This window comes from Aedes aegypti, chromosome 2 (genome assembly GCF_002204515.2).
Source record: "Aedes aegypti strain LVP_AGWG chromosome 2, AaegL5.0 Primary Assembly, whole genome shotgun sequence".
NCBI classification, from domain to species: Eukaryota; Metazoa; Arthropoda; class Insecta; order Diptera; family Culicidae; genus Aedes; species Aedes aegypti.
The window spans coordinates 51,138,490-51,157,436 of record NC_035108.1 but is presented as its reverse complement, the minus strand read 5'-3'; the positions used below and the strand labels follow the sequence as shown (position 1 = coordinate 51,157,436).

Here is an 18,947-nt window from a genome sequence, read left to right as displayed (position 1 = left end):
AAGCGACTATATGCTGGAACATTTTTCCAATCACCAATCGACGGATTACTTCTGATGCTGCCACTACTGGCTGGAAGCCAAATCGTTAACATTCATTCAATGGCTAGAATCATTGTAGAAAGGTTCTCAAGGATGTAGGGAGCAATACTTGGGCAAAATAGATAGATTACAAATTATATTTTCTTGCCATTCATTGTCTATGCATTTTAATTTTTACATCTTCATCGGATGTTTGGAATTTGTGATGGCCAATTTAATCTGTAGGTCTATTATACTCGGATCTACCAAAAAAATCCACCGCTCCTCAAAGGTTCAACAAATTTTATCGGATTTACATTGCGATCTAAACAGATTTGTAATACTGCTAAGTTTAAAGAAGAGTTTATCGTTAAAATTTGAAGCTATACGATTTGGCCGAATTTGGCGAAGCTGGACGCCTTTTAGTATGTCTTTGTGGCCTTTGTTGATTCCACGAAGCTCGGTGTTGTGTATGAGCATAGTTTAGTTTGCAATTTGACTTTTAAGCCTAATTTTTTGCCCATAGCCAATGCGTTATAGACGCAACATATGATTAAACTTTGTAGACTGCAGTATCCGTTTTTGGAAAAAATAATAAACATCGAAGAGGGTTCTCCTATCAACTCAAATCAGCATTTAAGAGTCTTCTGCAACAGGCTCCCTACGTCAACTAGTTATTCGAATTTTAATGCTGCAACTATCCCATTTCGTACATTTATCATCGTTTGTTCTTGATCTTCTGCCTAAAATATAAAAAAAATAAATTTAAGGCGCCTGAAATACCGTTTTGATTCATATTACGGACAGCTTCAAATTCCGGACACTCTACTTTGTATGGGAAACATTTAACGCGAAATGTTTCAATTTTTGCTGTTCAAAAGTTCTCAATTTCAAGGCTCGTTTTAGTAAACTTTTTCCATAAATATCTTTGAAAATTTATAATGCCCAACTACCTTAGATGTCTCTTTGGTGGTTTAACGATTTCGATTGATGATTTGACTGTTCCATTAATGATTATCATTATTTAAAATTATTGAAGTCGCGGAAGCGTATTCTTCACCCACCGTTCGAAAGTAAAGGGCTTCCGACGCTCGATAGCGCTAAGGAAACATACAGAATGATTTATTTTGTATGCTCTATGCTGGGTTATATTTCCCTAAGTCCTTAAGTGTCCGTAATATGATTCAAAACGGTAGTTAAAAATTGAAACTAATTGTAAAGCTCTAATACGTAAAAGTTCACAACAAATATTGTGAAAATTTTTGACAATCCAATCAATAAACTTAAATCATGGCCTGCTAAGACTATGCTATAAAAACGCAAGCAAAACATTTCGAAATCGATTCACCCCTTTTCGTTTTATAGTCAGCGTAAAAAGCTGGATTTCTGAAAAAAATTGAGTCTAAGGTGGAATTTCATAAAAAAAAGATTTGAAAAATTGGAACTTTTTGAGGAATCCTTGAAAGAGGCCATAAATGCCAAGCAAATTTCAATGAAATATCTTGAATATATTAAGCAGTTAAACGAAAAAAAAAAAATTAAAATGATTCCTTGAAATTTTTAATTTCTGTGGAATTTCGGGTTTATTTTCTGACCGAGTTGTGAAAAAAAGGTAAACGCATGAAAAATTTCCTATAAAATATGCGGAACAATTCCCAAAGGTACCATCTTAAGCAACTTCTGTCGACACGCTTCCGCAACTCGACCGTCGTCTACACTGTGAAGACACGGTAGGAGCCGCTTTTTATAACAACGGCATCTCCGTAACCTTTAGTCTACCGAAGGAGTGCAGCGTTTTTTCTGCAGAAGTCTGATTTTGAGAATAACTCTTACATTTAGTGCTTACTATTCAATAGGTACGCAATTTTATATCCTTCATAACGGCACTCCCCTGCCCTCTTTCGCTACGCCCATGACCATCGCCGTTTCATCGATCAGTAAATTCCCCTCTCGATCATTGCACATGGCGGACACTGGTACGGTACCGTGCCGCGTGCCGAGGACCACTGCACAAAATCTCCGAACATCTTTCCGATTCATGCTACTCTGAGTTTCAGTAACCGTCAAACGGGGTGACTTGCAACGGCGGGGTGACTTGCAACACATAGTAATTTACAACTAAATTTCACTATAAAACACAATTTTCAATAGAAAATTCGTTTTAAATCGGTGTTTCAATACGTGTAACTCACAATTCAAGTAGGGGCCACGATTAAAACTATTATTATAAATATGTTCATACAATAAACATAATTCTTTTAAATGTCTAGAAAACTGATACTTGATGGAGGTTCAAAATCGTGACCTGAAAACATGAGATAGATTTAATGTACAAAAGTAATACTCTACATGTTGTTTCTATAACTAATAAGTGATAATATGACGAACTTTATTTTACGATATTGTAGCAACAACTTTTTAATAAAAATAATTTTTACACACATGTATTTGGTAACTTACCGGTGTCAACCGAATAACTCGATGCATCTGCTTCCCAACCACTATAAACCGCTACTCTGCGAGATCTTCGCCGCAGTAGTAGATGTGGTAGGGTCAAATGGTCCAAAATGCCACTTTAAGAATTTTGTATCGTTTTCTCCTAATGAGATCCACATTTTAACGCCATTCAAAGTCCTAACAGTAACTTTAAAATATTTGCTAGCTATCATCATGAAAACATTTCCTAAATTTGAGTTTTTTAACGGGTTTAAATCGTGTAGAAAAGTTGGTTGAAAAATGGGGGTAGTTCAAAATGACCAAATGGATGGAGTAGAATGCCATTTAGTATGGAGAACTAGTAGTTAGCAACCATGTTTCTCCATGAGTTTGCTCCGTGGTATGGAAAAGCTTATTCCTGAATGAAATCATCGGAAAACCTTAATGTTTAGGCAAAAAAAGGAATAAATGTTGAATTTCACCGGTAAATTATGGAAAAATATATGAGTTTATGCCCAAGAGTTGCGGCGGCAACTCTTGGGTAAACATATTTTAACATCGTTTGGCAAATAATACAAATTGATACTTTCTAAGAATGATTTATTGAGGTGGGCCATTTTACCCCATCAGTGCGTCTTGAACCATGTTTCCCTACTTGAATGAAGTGTTGGTGATGAGATCTACCACTCAGAACTCACGTTCTCCAGTTTTAGGCCTGCGTATTTCCTGGATGGCCGCTAAATTTACACTGATATTCTGCAATTTACGTTCCAATCGGATATGGAATAGTCGGATCTATCCAATCGTTGTTCTTTATTCGTTGCTGGGTCTGTTGCCTCTATTTTTTCCTTTCTCGGTGGGTGAAGAGTCTCAGATAGGCCACCTTAGCAGGGTTGCGCTATCTAATCTACATCGTGCTAGATGGACTGCCTCCCCTTGTTGACACGATACAGCATAGTGCGCTTGTTCTTTATTTGATGACCACGGTCATATCATACACCGTTATCAGGCTTTGAACGTGTAACTCTGGTTCATAATAGTTTCAAGTTCAAGTTTTGCATATTTTTGTGTAAATTGTGTGTAAATGTCTTCTGTAAGATTACAGAAGAGGACGAAGGTTCTGGAAATTCAAAATTCTTATGACTAAAAAGCTACGCTCTTCCAGACAGTGTTTTGATCGTTGTGACCCAACGAAGGTGTGAAAAATCACACGTACTTTTGCGACCAATACTTTTCCGCTTACTTCACACAAAAGTAACGCACTTTGATAATTTCCACACCGAAGCTATGGATGCGAACGGCGTACGGTGCGCTTCTTTTTTATCCACGTGTTCAAATGTGCCCACGTTAGCGCTGCTCCCCAGTGTATCCGAATTTTATAACGAAATTGTATAACGGTAATGAATATAATTTGTTTTGCTCAGTTCGCAATCAATTATTTAATTACAGCTCATTTACTCGCCTCCGTACTTACTGGGAAAGTCAGGTTGCAGGGATGGAAAATTCCGAGGCAAGGGACTGGCTCGTTGAAAAGTACCGTCACATGTGTTTGCATGTAGATAATGGCGGGTTCACAATGCCGCATATGGTGATGGGAGGCGTGCGAAATGATATTATGCGTTTCCGGCCAGAGAACGATGTTCAGTAATTTTCCCCTCCTACGTGATTTCGATACGCAGGTCTTTCATTCGCGTTGTTTTCGAATGATTTAAACATGGGGTTTAATTTTTCGGTTTAAATACGTTGAGATAATGAGGTAACTTTAGTCGTCATGTGTCTAATATGCTATGAAAAAAATGCTCAATGAGAATATTGGGAACAGAATAAGTAATGGACGAAGGTATAGCAGTCTCTTTCTCGAATACGATTTTATCAGTATCGTAGTGCTTTGGTGATACGAACAATCGAACAAAATATATCGGACTTATTCCTATTATCCTGTGTTTAAAATTTACTTGTACATTTTCTGCAAGTGACTTTTGCTGTATGTTGAGTTACTTAACTGCCGAAATCATTCCATTTTTCTTATTTCGTCATAAATTTATGAATAGGGACATAGTATTTCAGTAATTCAAAAAGCTGTAGCGATCAATCCACAGCTTATTAGCATATTGTCAGAATAAGCCCACAGTCAATATTTGTAAAAATCCTGGTAGCATCAGGAGTGGACTTTATCACATTCGAGACGTAACGAAGAAAGAAAGAAAAGATTATTTTATCCAGAATGCAATGAACCCTTGTTCATGCAAATGAGATTCGTCTTTGCTCATTGAAGAATAGCTGGAATTGGTTGGCATTATGTTATTCTGTATGGATAAAATACGCTCTACATGGAATTACCTGCTTCAATAATTTTCTCACAAAATTGTTCAATCATGTGTTGTGAGTATGGGATCTCGAGTTCTTTGGCAATTTCCGATCGTTTACTCATTGTTTCCCATTTCATTCGGTTCAGTTTGTAGTCACCCATCTGTCAGTAAATTGATTTCGAAAAGATTTATTCCATTACCGTCTATGTTAACTTATGTGGAGCTTTTACTCAATTGTATGTTGTACTATATAATTTACGAGAAATAGACGATAAACGTGTTAGTATGAATAAGCAGGTACTTTGAAGAAAAAAATCAGAGAAAATAAGTGCATTTTCAGCTCCGAACGATACTGATATTTGATTAAGGGGATTCTCCATAAAAAAAAGAATTATTGCAATCATTCCATTAACGTTATGAACATATCATATTACCCTACCATTAGTTTTTTTCTACATCCATCCAAACAAATCTCATTTATCAGAAAGACAAGCTAAAACTTTTACCCAGTTCTAGCCATCGACAGAACCTTGTCCAAAATCCACCCATCAATTTTGCCCATTTGCATCCAAAACACAAACAGAATTAAACTCAATTCACTAATGGATCCGACCGACGGTGAACGAATCTTTCGAATCATCATCCCAGCAGAGCATTTTCCGTGTGGCAGCTGGAGCTTAAACATTTCCATTGGCCCACAATTCCCGTCCTCATCCCACGCACATGGATCGTTCGCCTCGGGACGCTTCGTCTTGTTTGCCATCCAATTCACGTCAATCACCATTACCTTATCGAATTGGGACCCACCCTCTTGGAAACCGGGGGGTCCAAACCGACAGACAAAAGAGGTGCAAAATTTTTAATTAATTTTACTTGCGAGGACTGCGGTCCCAAAGTGGTGTGCAAATGTCCGAATTGGAACACAACTTTCCTCGGCAGGGCACTGTGGGCCAGAATTTAGAATTTCGTGACAAAATTCGAAGCACTTTCGTAATGAACGGAAATAGGTGATAAAAACTAAAATATACATTGAAATATCATGTTCTTCTTTCTGGCGTAACGTCCCCACTGGGACAGAGCCTGCTTCTCAGCTTAGTGTTATTATGAGCACTTCCACAGTTATTAACTGAGAGCTTACTATGCCAATGACCATTTTTGCATGCGTATATCGTGTGGCAGGTACGAAGATACTCTATGCCCTGGGAAGTCGAGAAAATTTCCAACCCGAAAAGATCCTCGACCGGTGGGATTCGAACCCACGACCCTCAGCTTGGTATTGCTGAATAGCTGCGTGTTTACCGCTACGGCTATCTGGGCCCCTATTAACACCACCAAGAAGTTCAAATACCGGTGAGCACGCAGCTGTTCAGCAAGACCATATTGAGAGTATGGGTTCGAATTCCTCCGATGGTGGATCTTATTGCATTGAAAAATTCCTTGACATTCTTGAGCTTAAAGGCACATGTACAAGAATGGTAAATTGACAAGGAATGCTCTTAAAGGCTTGTTTTGTTGAAAGCCCGTTCACAAATTTCATAACGCTGAAAGGGGTGAATGGAAATTTGTGAATGAACCCTTGAACTGCAAAAAGGCACACTGAACTGAGAAACAGGCACTGTCTAGAAATAAAAAGAAGAATATAGTTGCCAACAAAATATTTCGAAAGAATAGCTGAATTATGAAAGAAGGGAAAATGTGATGAACATTTTACCGACGAATTTTACAAACCATTGATTACCAGTTTACATTAGAGATGCAAACATGAATGATCAATCCTGTAAAACAGTATGGTCATCATTTTAGCACGCAAAACAATATACTGCATTGTATCTCATACTATTCGAGGTAATGGCTCATTCGGGGTAGTGGCGTTCGGAGTGGTGCCGCAGGTCAAAACCGCTCGTTGACGGTATACAATACATAAACCAAAATAATTCATTATTCGAGGTCGCAGGTGACTATGATCAATATGATAGGAAATTTTTCCAATATATGACCCTAGATTTTCTAGAAATCAATTTTTTTCTTGCAACGCATAATAAAAGGTGGCAGTTTACACAGCACGCACAGCGATCTCAATGGTCCTCACAACTCGCTATTATTGAATTTACAAGCAGTCTTCTAAACTCGCTATTACTCAAAGGTCCTCACAATGCGCTAGTGCCCTATTTATTGATTTTGGCGGTCCTCTTAACTCGCTACAAAACTCTTCAAAGGTGGTCTTCTCAACTCGCGGTACAATTTAAGGGAAGCTGGCGATTCTAACAACGCGCACTTACCTTATTTTCTGATGTTAGCAGTTCTCTCGACTCGCTTAATCAAGTAACAAGCGGTCCTCCCAACTCGTTATTATTCAACGGTGGCGGTCCTCACAACGCTCTCTTTGCCTATTTACTGCAGAAATCAGTACTCTCAACTCGTTACAAATCTCTTCAAATGCGGTCCTCTCAACTCGCTCTACAATATAAGTGAAAGGTGGCGCACAACCCGCACTTACCCTATTTTCCGATCTCAGTGGTCTTCTCAACACGCTATTAATTCCATATATAGAACAAATGTACATGTAAATGTTCGTTTTGTGACGATTTGCTCTGCAGATGCGTGAGTCTGCAGCATTTTCACTAGCTGTCAGTCGTTGCAACTAACGATTCCGCTGTACTGATTTTTGCGGTCCTCTTAATTTGCTAAACATCTCTTCGCCAGCGGCCCTATCAACTCACATTACAATATAAGTGAGAGGTGGCGCGCACTTTCCCTATTTTCCTATATCATCTCGCTTTTTGCTTGTTTGCAAGCTGTAGCGGCTCTCTCAACTTGCTCCAACATGATTGAATTTAGGCAAATAGGCCTTTTCACATGACGTTTCAAATCAGCTGATCCGGAAGCTCTTTGACAGTTCTTCTATGAAAATGACATGCCCGTGTTAGCACCGGTCCTCCACCGATATAAAAAAATGCATAGACGGATGTCACATGAAAAGGCCTGGAGTTCGCTAAGGGAGAACGAAAGAAACACCGCTGAACATGTTTATTTACGTCCAAAACTCAATTTTTTCAACCCAAAAGTTAGGTTATAATCAATCGATAATTGCACTGTTTTTTATTGGAATAATAAATTTAAACCATTATTCTTGCGATGCTTGTGATTTCTCAATAAATTTTACTGCTAACAAAGAATCCGGACGTTTATAACCTATGTAGCCAAACATCATTTTTCCAATTATCTCCCACTAATCGTTCAAGAGCATCGACCAGATCTGTTCATATTCGAAGGAAAAAAAGTTTATCATGTTTTAAGTGCTTTCTGGCCAAAACAAAACAACTATTCCGAGAAAAAGTGTGAATTGTGTACACCTTCCTATGCTGCACATGCTGCGTTCTCAACCCAAACCTCTTTTATGACGGTTATTCTACTGGCCACCAGATGTCGATCGTTTAGCTTTGAAAATATTTGCCTATACGCTTCCAATCGCAAAACGCAACATACTGTTAGCCATCTATACTTTGGTAGCGCAACTAGTCAGATGATGAGATATTTGATTTTTCACGCATCCATCACATGCCGCTGTGGGGAAAAATGTTTTGTTTTCCTGATATAAGACGGTTCACAGTGAAACAGTTAGGCGGAAAAGGCAGGAATATCCATTCTCTATGTTCTACATACGTTTGTTTTTTGTATTATTGCACTACTTTCATAAAAATTGAGATCCGGCTGGTAGGAGCACTAGTTTGAGGTTGGAAAACCAGGATATGTGAGGTTAGTTTCATTGGAACTTTCGCCTGAGCGATTTTTGCGCCTTGAATAAAATACGCTTCGGGACATTTTCCGCTGCCCCTAAAAATATCATTGGGTAGATAAATTAATTCTTTACCATTGGATCTCATTCAATTTCATACATAAGTGAAGCAAGCGGTGAAAATAAATATTTTGTTCCGAATGTTTTGAAACCATGAATGAGTTTGACATTGCTCTCGTCAACCATCATCATGACGACAGCAGCACACCCCACCGGACGAATTGTCGTATTGGAAGCGAATACCTACCAGCCATCTTGGCTTGCTTCGTCTCAGTCGCACTATATTTACACTGCACTACGCAATGGGTGATTTCCACAAGAATAATTTTGGTTGAAAAAGTTCATTTTTTTGCTATGAAATTGAACTAAAATATCCGTAGCAAAACCTGTCACACTCGCCAATGTGTAACATCATACTGTAACTGGAAAATCACCCATCACGCAGACAACCACTTCGGAAGGGAACACACGTCCTTCTTTTATAATCCACTCCACTATGATTGATTGATCGGTGAGCAACGATCGCGCCGAGACGACACAAACACACTGTTGTCATCACGCCCCACACAAAAGTGGTTATTAGACAGACTGTTCCAATATGTACCAAATGTTTTTTCAAAAATGCTTAAATCTCATCAATTTGTTACATTCCAATATTAGGGCTCAAATGTTCTCGATTCCAACAAAGATAGCTTTGCAATGAAGTATTTTACTAACTCTTCATAGTTTTCCATTAGTTTTAATTAACAGTTTAACAGAAATTATGTTATTTCGTTTCACAAGTTGTAGGTCCCGCGCTATCAAAATTGCGGTACTTTGTTTTATTCAAGATATTCGTTTGGATTTGTCGCGAAATTCCTATTGCTGGCCCATAGCGTACCGGGAGGCGACCTACGTGACCGCTATGTGAAAAGGGTCAACCACCCTCACACTCCAGGCAGGGCAGGGCCGGGGTGAATATCATGCTCAAACGTACGCAATATAAATCATCATAAACTCTCGCACCTTGGAGCGGCGTGGGACTGCGGAATGTGGCGACACTCACCAGATGGCCGAGTTTTGACCCCATCCGATGGTCAACTCGGAAGCTAGAGCCGGCATTCAACCGCTTTCGTTCCCGGTTTGCTGGGAATCCATATTAGAGTGGAGAGCCGGAAGCCGTGCGTGCGCTTCAGGGAAATTGATTAAGTCATAAATCAGAAAACGCACCCTGGTCAATTGATGGCTACGGTTTTGTGGAGAGGACTGTGCGGTGGGAGTGACAACTGTTTTTGAGCCCGAGAACTAAAAGGAAAATGATGCCGAGGTCCGGTTGTTCCCCGGAGGCTTCAAAGTCGTGTTCATAACGGCGTGGAGAAAAGGTCGCCACTCACTAGTGAATGTGGGACCAAAAGACGAGGGTCATAGATATTGTACCCTTTGGAGCATGTCCAGCCAGTGGGTGTCAGCTGTGGTCACCCGCTTTGGCCACATAATGCTTCTTGAACAATCGGTTATTGGAACCGGATGAGTATGCAGCTGCTGCGCCTGATCCAATAGGGTGCCTCAAAATGTGTTAGTGATAATGTTTTTTCTAGAAACATAGGGAATATAGCGAATATAGCCTTAACACGGAGTAAAAAGAAGAAGAATGTATTCTAGTACAAAAATGGTTAATTTTAAAAGGTGGCTCCCATTACCGGACACGATCTGGAATTGACTCGATTTTTGTAAATTTGTACATCATCGAATGTTTTTACTTCAGGGATAGTATTTCATAGCAAAATTTAATGCATTGACAACATTTACAAGAACTATTTGAGTTTTACTTAGTTTGCAAGATGTCTATTATAAAACTCCTCCTCCATGTATGACAAAAATACCACCATGTATGACAAATCCACATTGATCAACAATTTGTTTAAGAAAATACCATCATATTTATCATAGAATCAAAGCCACAATAAACTATTTACTCAATAAAGTCATTCTTTCATCTTATTTTTGCAGATTTCATCCCAAACTATCTTGATAAAATGTGTTGGACACGAAGCGAAGAACTTACCATGCCGAGGAAATCAATTTCATAGTTCGTTTGACTGACTGATACCCACGAAAGACTCGAGGTAGATGACACTAATCTCATCGATGTGCTCAGCCAGAATCCGATACGCCGGGTTCTGCCATGCTGCTGCCGGCCTCTAAAGTAGTGTACAAGAAACTCAATTTTCCAATATTCCCAACCGAAGCAAGGTTCAAAGTAGCAAAATCAGCAACAGTGTAGCCGCTCTTGAAAAGTGCGTGTGGTGGGTCGGTTCCCAGTGCTCTAACATCACCATCATCTGTGTGCAATAGTGGCAGGATTCTAACGACGACAAAAAGGAGACAATCACCATCCAATCTATCAGAGGTCCCGGGATATATTCATCGATCGCAGGCTTCGGTGTGGAACGGGCCTCCCGTCCCTGTCTCTCCAGCAAACGGTGTGAACTTCTATCGAAGACGACGCAGACGTTCGACAGAGCTTATCGAATGGTGTGATAGCAGTCTTGTGTGAAAGTGTAGAAACAGTAGCAAGCAGCTCAAAGCCGGGACACACGACGGACGGATAATCGTTTAAGTGGATTTATTATGATTTAAATAGAGGATTATCAAAGTGAAACGCTATTAAAGGTAAGGTTTTTGTGCTCTCGATAATATAATTTATAACCGAGGGGGCTAATGGGGGTTGTTGCTCTTGGGGGGCAGTTTTGCTTCCATTCCCTCCTTTGGATGGTTGGAAAGGTGGTCGATTAGGTGGAAAATGGGTTTCAAGGATGAGGCAGATCGGCCTCTGGGAAACGACTAAAACAATAGCTTCGGTACCTGGTACATGGAGATGGAGTTGGATCGGAACGAACATCGATGGAAGTGGAAATTTAGTGGCACATGTTTTATATTATCTATAAGATAAGACGCACAGTGAGGTGTAATGCTAACACGCGTGGCAATAATTGCTCGTTAAATTCACGCCCCACAAGAAGTTAGTCTAGAATTTTCGACAGTAACAATTTCAACTGTAATTTAGTGACTTTCGCAGTCTAGGGAAATCAAATCGGAAAATTTAGATTTGCCCAACGTTTCGTCACTCTATGTTAGCCCTTTTTTATGGTAAACTAAAAACAGCATGACTTCGTTTACTACAAAAACAACATAATTAGATTGCACCTACACTACCTGCTTACCCCTCCCTGTATTTCTTTAAATATAAGATGTCTCAACCAAGGATGGATTTACAAATGTGGGACCCGTGGGTTTGTGGAAACCTTTTTCCAGAAAATAATTTTGATGTTTTTCTATTTGTGACATTTTACACCAGTTGGTGCATTCATGTCGAGAAAACAAAAAAAAAACTTTCATATTTTTAAAAACATCATAATGTAACAAATAAATCTTAAAGCTCGAATGGAGAACACGTCCATTTATTTAACAAAGAGAGATCATGATCCAAAACTACAATTTTTGAAAAAAATAAAGATTTTTTGAAAGAATATTCTTGTCGGTAAAACTAGATTTTTTTTGCATTGCTAAGACCAAAACTAAATATTTTTTCATAATGTTGCCCAAAGCTTAAGTTTTGTATCGAAGAAAATAGAAAGCTAAGGTTTGTTTGGTTGCTATTATTTATGTTTTTATTATAGTGGCTTTTCGTCATACATGAGTCAGCCACTGAGATTTTTTCGGTGTATTTTTTTTCTCCCTTGATAGTTTTTTTATGGAATAGTTCTTTCTCAATTTTCAGCATTTTTTTCCAAAAATATTGGTTGGAATGAATAAAAAGCGTTGAACTCTACTACATGTAGCATCTATTCAAAAACAAAATCCACACAGTTTACAACGCTTTTCGAACATGCAGTACGTACTGCTTTCGAACATTAGCTTTCACTTTATAAGGGTAACAGTGACTGATGCTGCACGTTAAGAAAAAACAATCAGAGTGACGCTTAAAATTAATACAATCATGCATATGAAGGAAATGGATAGAATCTTAACGATTACGTATCAATTTGCACAAATTCATGAAGGTGCTGTAATTTAACAAGATTTGTAGTGTAATTTTGCCATTAGTCTGGTATTCTCTTTATGTGTATGATTTTATGATAATGGTACATCAATGAATTTTCTGGGTGGTTTTCGGTTTTCGCCAACGGCAATGTTTAATGAATTTTTGGATTTTAGCTTAAAATCTATGAAGAGATCTTGAGATCAGCTATCAAACTACGAATTACATATTTCCTAGTACCAGTAATGAAATTCTGGTGAAATTGCTGTAATTGTTTAGGCTCCCCGTGTGTTTTCTTAACAGCATGTTGAATTCCGAAAATTCTAAGTGTTCCTGTGATATTTTCGTTATTTCGGTGGGGTTCCTGATAGTATCCTTGGAATTTCTAGAATGTAGAAATTTTTTATAGGAATCACCATGGTTCCCTTTGAAAATATTAAATTTCTTATCGATTTCACAAAAAATCTCATTGGAATCTTAAAAATACTTACCGACATTCAAAAAATTTATTTAAAGCTTTGCTTAGAAATTCCAACGGAACTGGAAATCAACGGAATCTTAATGGTTTTTACAATATTTCTAAAGATTGATTTTTAGAACACCAAATATTCACACAATAATTCGCAGGAATCCTACCGAAATCTTAAGGATTCTAACAGAAATACCGTCCAATAGATAGCCACAGAATTTCAAGAAATTAATAACCGCAATCACATTCCCACCCGAGTTCCAGAGTTTTTACCAGATTTCTAACATTTCAGCATAATTCCCATAATGATTTTTAAAATTTCAGAATTGTCAATAAAAATCCGACATGCCTGTCGGAAACCCAAAGTTTCTACAGGAATTCCGGAATTCCAAACGAAATCCGAGAATCTGAGATATCAGAATTCACACATAAAACTCAGAATTACTTTATAAATATCTGGGAATTCAGACATGCCACGGATTTCACAAATTGCTACGGCCAGTAATCTTACCTGGCGAATGCTTTCGTAACCTCAGAATTCCTAAGCAAAACTCAAAATACCTTCCGAAATATCAATACTCATATCTTTTTCCCATGATTTTTACTCAAAAGTAAATTATTCCATTCAATTCCGCAATCTCAAAGCATGTGTAGCAACCTCCGAAGCTAACTACCAGTAGCTTTGTAGGAAATGCTACCTTTATTCATAGGGAAGGTACACAAATTATGTCACGCTAAATTTCAACTTTTCTTACCACCACAAAAAAAAACAACCAAATACATTGCTTTTTGGGCATTAAATAATACAAAACATTAGAAAATTGAGTAAATGTGTATTTCTGACGTAAGCTTAAAGGATCGGTACAAACATTGAGATTGAGATCTAGGATCACATTTAACAGTTGCTAATCAAGTATTTCTTTTTGTGATCTTCGAGGGATTCATCGTAGTTCTTACGTGTTTTTTCAAGGCAAAATTCAGAGATTTTTTTTGTACAAACGAAACCTTTTGAGAAATTCTCAAAGAAATTTATGCTCTCATCACAATTACTACATGTCTGAATGAACTATTGTAAGGAGGAAGAAATGTGAAAATACCACAGGAAAGATACTTGAAGAAAACGATTACCCCTTTGGCATACGGCCGTTTGGCATAAGGTCATTTGGTATAAAGTCGAATGACATAATGACCGTTTGGCATAATGGTCGTTTGTTATAATGTTTGTTTGACATAATGAATGATTCAAAATTATCGGATTCAAACAAAATGAATCATATATAATATATAGCTCATAGCAAAAAAAAATGACAAGTTTTCTGTAAGCGTGGTATTCTTTTAGGGCACAAGGCAGTTACAACGAATGTCAAACGCAATTGAAGTTGTGTTGAAATCGTAAAGTTTTAATCTAAATCAACTTAAAAAAGCCTTAAAAACAGCCAATTTAAAAAAAAATAATCCCGAGTAAAGTTTTTAAATAAACTTTCGACTGTGATGAACAAGAAATGTTGCAACACCATAATTTAACGAAAAACAATTTTATTGAAAGCAGGATCATGTATGACTGAAATATATACAAACAGGTTTTAAATGATTATTTAAAAGCCTAACCTGATAGTAGTTCATAGCGCTTGATAAAGTGAAACTTGTTAAAAATAAGGGAAAATTTATATGCAAAATATTGAAAACTTCGATACAAAGATTTATCATTGCAGCATTATTCAGAAATAGCCATGATTTAAATGCAGATTTTTTTTTTGTTCGAAATACCAAAAAAATCTTCAAATAGCAGAATTTTAAAAAATAACACATTTTTTAAGTGTATATTTGGGCCAAAATTTTCAAAGCATCTGAAATAAACTTCAATTATGGAAGTGTTCATCAAAAATGCCGTTAATAGTTGAAAAAAGGGGAAAATTTTAATTGAAATAATAATTTTTTCGAGCAAACAAGATCCAGTGTTTGTTAAAAATAAATGTGTGTTGTAATATTAGAAGGATGCAAAGTTATGATTATTTCAACAGTTAGACTTGTTAGAATGGATCTCTAAAAAAACGAAATATAATAATGAATTTAAGAATGCTTTACAAATTATTGTCTCATAACAGTCTAAGAATGTCTATGTTTCAAAAAAAAAAAAATAAACCAATTGAAGATTGGACTCCTGGTAAAATTGCGTTCAGTTTTATCGAAGTTAGTTCAGCCACCGATTCCTCTTTATTGATTGTTCTTGTTTCCGATAATTTGGATAGATTATTGTATTCGTTTGTCACCCTTATTTCAGTAGGAAGCTTAATAACACCTTCAAAACCAATAATTTCTAGGACAATATAGCTTTGGAGCCTATGTTTAAAAGAAGATAACATTTGTTCAAATTTAAATGTATGGTTGTAAACTTAATAGTTGATACTTAATGTTTCGAAAGCACTACCAATATTTGAAGAATCCTCAATTTTTTTTATTATGACGAATCTTGAACACGTGAGGACCTAGATTAAACATAATTTCTGTTTAAAGAGATAATCCAACTAGATAAAGACAGATAGAATTCGTTTTGGATGCCTTGTACCATTTTATTGTTCACATTGGTCCCCAACATTACATTGCGGGCCAGTTCTATGGAAAATCACAAATCCTTCCCATTCGTAGTATATAAGCATTTGCAACAAGCATTTCAAAATGCATGGCGATGATACAAGCCTTTTACCTTCATCTTTTTCTTGTATTGCTGGAAATCAAGAAACACATTCAGCCAAACCGAACTGAAAACAAATTTCTCCAATTTTACTTCAGCCAGAATGAACTAAGTGCCTTTTAATTTGAAATCAAATTAAATTACATGGAAAATATATGATGATTTTCTTGAATATTGCATCTTGAATTACTTATTGGATCCTGTTAGTCATTTGTAAGCGATAAAAATTTGAAAAGCGTCTAATGCGATCTATTCACAAGTTTGTGTACTTTAAAGTTAAATATTCCAAAACAATGGTTTTGATTCATGGTGCGGTTTAGCAGATCCCCGACCAGTTATAGTAATTTGAATTATACTCAATCATATTTCGGAAGAACATCCCATTTTTGAATTAACGGTAACTTTGTTATAAATATATTAAAAGCTACCACAATATATCCCGATAGCGCAAAAGACTAAATAATAATAATATGCTGTATTCTCCACTGTCGGTAATCAATGAGTTTATTCAATAGCAAGGGGTTGTTGAATATAGCATCATTTTGTGCTGTACCAATTAGTTCCAAAATAAGCATGATGTTGTCGGTGGGAGTCAAAAGACACGTAAAACGAAAGTCACTTTAAGAAATCCTTGGTTACAGACGCATTATGCAAAACGAATATTATGCCAAACAACCATTATACCAAACGACCGTTATGCCAAATGACCGTTATGTCAATCGACCTTTTACCAAACGGCTTTATGCCAATCGATTTTATGCCAAATGGCCTATCACCGAAGAAAACTCAGATGCACGGGAAATAGTCCGTTTCCCGATTCATGAACAAAAAGTAATGAAATCCTTAAATTTTATGATTCATGATATCATGACCTGACATGAATAATAAACACTGGTTTGATGAACATAAATCATAGTCGTCCAATGCGTTATGCCAAAGATGTTTCCGCGATCAAAAATGACGCTGTGTCATAGAATGATGACGCTGAGTCATAGAACCATGACTTCTTTTTTGAATTCATGACCTAAATATTCATAATCATGAATCAAAATAATCAGATTTGGGCAAAGCGTCTTTTGCGATCGGCGGAGTTTGACTGAGAGTAGTAGCGGTAAAAAAACAGTTATTGGCTTAATGTAAAATTTTTGTCAAACTATTATACACGACATATTTTGTACAAAATTAATTAACTTGTTGTAATTAATTATTGTAAGTAGTATTTTTATATTTTTTCATATTTGTTGTGATGTCGAGCTCAGCTCAGCGATTGGATTTCTGCTGAGCCAAGTTTGGAAATATTCGACTGCAACCGCAGATTATAGCAATTGGACCAGCAATTGGCTGGAATACGCGCTGAATTGTAAGCCACTAAGGCTATTCACCAAACTTATATTTTTAAAATAAAGGCCTCCATCGTTGAGCTCCCCAAGAGCACGAGGGATTTACTCCTATCAATTGAATGAACGCAACACTGTTTTTTAAATGTATAAATGGATGACATAAAAATAAAATAAATGGAATAGAATCAATAAAGGGCCGTCCATAAATCTCGTGGTCATATATTAAGGGAGGAAGTGGTCTGGCCAAAGACCATGGTCGATTAAAATTTTGGGATTTTCGTAAGATTTAAGACCATGGTTTAAGGGTTTGAAAACCCAAAGACGCATGACGCAACCGACCACTTTTCATCTCCAAAATTTGAATCATAAAAGACTTATACCTTAATTCATGAATAGTGCTTATGCTTTCATCATAAAATCATAAAGGATAGATAGGGTCGATGTACCAATAGCTGCATATCTAAGAACAAATATTCGTATAAAATCGAAAAATAACGCTAGCGTCATTATTTTTACATCATCGGACAGCTTTTCATCTTGGTTTTGTGGGAAAAATATGAAAACTACAAAAACTCATATGTTTGAATTTATTATCGCTTGTGCCACTATAGGAATACATGTGCCTATACAAGCACTATTTCTGATTTCTGTTCCTATAGTAACACTAGCATCACGCCGTCAAAAGAGTATTTTTACAAAGCTTTAATATTTTTCCTTCAAAGTGTGGATCAAAAACTGCCGTTTGATATAAAATAAGTTCTTAATTCATTAATTATTTCGTATAATAAGAAAAAGTTTCTCTCAGTAGTGCTACTATAGCAACAGTAGGTTCACTATAGGCGCAATGGAGCTCAAATTTTAAGCAAAACTAATTATTTCGATCATTTTTAGAACAATATGAAGCTGTGGATTAATGGTACTTAAATAAATAGCTCCTGATCTTCAAGTCAAAAAATATTTTGAAAAGATTTATAGCAAAACGGCCGTAAAAAGCCACTAGTGCGACTATAGGGGACTGTCCACTAAGGGAACACTGACCCTACTTAAATTCATGAATAGTGCTTATGTTTTCATAAACTGTGTGCACGATTCCAGATCAGATGCTTCATGATTCCATGATTTAAATTACCACTTTTTATCACTTCGAATTGAAAACGTTACGTTAAGGCAGCGTTACGGTGAAACGATTCATGTTTTCATGGATCTTTTTTAATGGTGGATTTTCATAATGTAGAAGTGCACGTTCCTTCTGAAATCATGACTCTTTTTGTTTGTTTCAAGTGTCGCGTTTTTCCCGTATTCCTGTCTTGAAGAAAGGTCTACATTTGGGTTGATTTGAATTGAAATTCCATACAAATTCGTTGTAATGACTCATGTAAAAATCTGAATTCAAGCGTGTGCTAGAATAAGGGCTTCAATAACATGACCGATTTCTCTTCATCGATTCTCTCTTCAGTGAATAAAAGTGACAAGATACAATTTTGTTGAAACTTTTTCAATTCAGGACACTTCCGTCCTGATGTGATGTTGTCCTAAATGCCCTAGTCACTACTACCCAAACAAGTAGTATAAAGTTTTTAAGCCCAGATCAGTATCCATTAAGAGTCGCCAGATGTGAAAAAGTCCAGAATGCACTGTGTAAACGTAAAATGTAAAACCATTCTAATTAGCATCTGCAACATCTTTTAAACGGTGATTTTTCAAAAAATTGTTCAAACAGGTTTTCTTGAAGGCGCCAGCAAATTTCTCTGAACCAGTTCACTTGCATTTCAAAGTTAAAAACTCTCAATGTGTCAAACTAGTTTTTCAAAAAATACAATTCACCACTTGTTTGACATTGAAAATCTTCACCTCATGGAGTTGGGT

At 36.8% G+C, this 18,947-nt stretch overlaps 1 protein-coding gene across 1 annotated transcript in view; it reads left to right on the top strand.

Moving 5' to 3' along the window:
* The window catches only part of LOC5563894, a 569,696-nt gene that overhangs the window by 76,410 nt on the left and 474,339 nt on the right, over window positions 1-18,947 (top strand). The window contains exon 2 of the mRNA XM_021840824.1: window positions 10,549-11,211. The gene's annotated coding sequence lies outside the window, so the exon portion shown is untranslated. The remainder of the gene's footprint in view (window positions 1-10,548; window positions 11,212-18,947) is intronic.